Below are 2,868 nucleotides of genomic sequence, written 5' to 3'. Positions count from 1 at the left end.
GGTTCAGTTTGGTTAAGTGCGTTAAGTGCGAGGTCTAACCCCGTTAGTTGTTTAATGCATTATAAAGCGGTTGTTAGGGTAATCAGGGACCCTAACTGGCTCAGAAAAGTACTAATATTAATTTTGGCAATATTTTTATGTTCCGGGTATTGTCCGGTTGTTCGGTCGGATAGTAATCCGTTAAAGTGCTTAAGATATCCGTTAAGCGTCATAAATAATATTTTTAGCGACACAATTTATTCTGCAAAGTGTCGGGAATAATTCCTCATATTTTGGCACTTTATTAATTAGCTAGAAGCTAGTGTGTTGATAAAAGTGTTGTGTTTCGTGCTTAAAGTATGTTTTAGGCACATCCAAATCTCTATATCTTATTCCTAGAGACGTAATCATACAACCCTTGTATCCCTACACACACTATGGGTGTAGTAAAATAATTCTGGCTCATTCAGGCCTTTAGAGGCAGCGTTTGCCTGATGCTGGCTATATCAGCATGTTCACTGTGTATCCGTTTAGTGCTACTGTGCTTTTGTGCATCATGTTTGTCACTAAGGTTCAGCAATTAAGTAGTGTAGTGACAGGAATATCAAAGTATGATGCAGATATGTACAAGTACCAACAATCAAGTAGCAGTTTATCAGCAAACTCAGTAAAGCACAGTAATTAGGCAATAATTAATAATTAATTAAGTCGTACGGATACCTGGTTTTGAGAGGGTTGTCACACCTGGCCGCATGGTCGTGCGCTTGGTCGCATGGTCGTGCGATTTCGAGCAAATCATTGCACTAGCTTGTGCACTGCCAGTGCCCCCATCGTCGTAGGAACTGCATGGTCGTGCGGTTGGATGCATGGCCGTGCATCAGTTGCCACTGCACGGTCGTGCGGTTGGACGCATGGCCGTGCATCAGCTGCCAGTTCAGTATAATGTGTAGAATTCGTACAGAACAGTCCCGTAACCGAAAAGGAGTCCCGAATCGTATTCTAAACTTATTATAGAATGTTTATGGGATGCGATAAGCGTGTATGTATATATACATGGAGCGATATAAGTAGAAAGGCATAGGTAAATATATAGGTGGGTGGCTGATTGGCGAAAACTGTTCGTTTGCTCTGTTTTGTATTGTGAACTCGTTTTAAACGCGTTTCAAGTTACGTACGACTAATTAAACCCACGTTTTTATAAGTTTAAGTGTATGAACATGTGTAGTTATGTATGGATGTATGTTTATAAGTATGTGAGCAAGTACGTGGTTATATGACGGTATGTATGAGAGTAGACATGTATGAGTTTGAAAGGTGTACAAGTAGGGATGTATGCATGTATAGATGTATAATGTCATGAGTGTGCGTGATGATGTGGATACGGGTGTATGTAGAGATGTAGGAAAGGTATGTATGTATGTAAGTATGTATGTAATTGTGTATGTATGTATGTGTAAAGACATGTATGAGTGTATGCATGTATGTAAAGATGTAGGAAAGGTATGTATGTATGTATGTATGTAATTGTGTATGTATGTATGTGTAAAGACATGTATGAGTGTATGCATGTATGTGAAGTTGTAGGAAAAATATGTATGTATGTAGATGTGAATGTATGTTTGTATGTAAGTATGTATGTAAGCATGATTTAGACACGTAGAGTGTTAACGTTTTAATGGTGTACCTTGAGAATGAAAAGTAATGCAGGTACATTACTGAAGCCTCACCAGGAAATGGATACGCAGATGTAATGCTTAAAGTTTGAAAAATGACGAATAGTGAAGTGTTCGTGAATGAATCTTGTTTATATAATGTGTGCTAATGTATGAATGAATGTGGTGAGTGCAGGTTGTATGAGTCACGAGGATCTTCAAGGATTAGAGATCGAGGATCGAGTCACAAGACAGATTGTACGGGAACGTTGGTGTTGAAATTTAGAAAACCCATGTCATGTATTTAATTGTAAATGAGTTATTTGATGACTTCATGTGAAAAAAAAAAAAAAAAAAAAAAAAGTTGTATTAAAATGAAGTTTTAAGTAAGTCAAGGTAATTATAAGGAAAGAAATTTTTATGGTACGTGTTTCCGCTGCGACTTTAGTCAATTACAAAATTAGGGTGTTTCAGAACAACTCTACTAATATCTATCACTACCTCCCGAAAGCATAAAACTATTTAAATTCAAATAATAACTTAAACAAACTTAAAAAAAACTATTTTATAAATCGATAAAACTAAGAAGCCAATATGATTTTATCCCCAAATTAGAGAAAAAAAAGTAGGGTAAATTACACTTTTCGTCCTTTATGTTTGTATCGGATTGCACCGGATAACCTTTAACTTCAATAATTACAGTCACAATCATTTTTTTGTAAAACTTATAACACCCTACATCCTTTAGCACTAACTAAGTTAAATTTTTCGGTTAAATATGACATGTGCCTTGCATATGAGGGTAGGTTAGTAATTTTACTATTATACTTCAAATATATTTAAGAAAATAAATAATAGAGTAAATTACAAGTTTTATCCTTTATATTTACACCAAATTACAGGCAGTGTCCTTTGTCTTTAAAATTGACGGGTTTTGTACTTAATGTTTCAAAATCTTGCACGGTATGTCCTTTGAGCCTAACCCAATTTATTTTTTTGGTTAAATCTGATCATGTGCCTAGCACATGAGGGCATTCTTGTCATTTCATCTTTCCAGGGACTAGTGTATAAATAATTAATAATCAAGGACTATTTTATAAAAAAATACACATAAATAAAAAGAATATAAACAACTGAAATCACTCACTCTCTCTCTCTCTCTCTCTCTCTCTCTCTCTCTCTCTCTCTCTCTCTCTCTCTCTCTCTCTCTCTCAACTCACTCTCACCACTTTTTCCC

The sequence above is a fragment of the Helianthus annuus genome, chromosome 1 (assembly GCF_002127325.2).
Source record: "Helianthus annuus cultivar XRQ/B chromosome 1, HanXRQr2.0-SUNRISE, whole genome shotgun sequence".
NCBI classification, from domain to species: domain Eukaryota; kingdom Viridiplantae; phylum Streptophyta; class Magnoliopsida; order Asterales; family Asteraceae; genus Helianthus; species Helianthus annuus.
The sequence above is the reverse complement of the archived record's forward strand: the minus strand, read 5'-3'. Positions refer to the sequence as shown.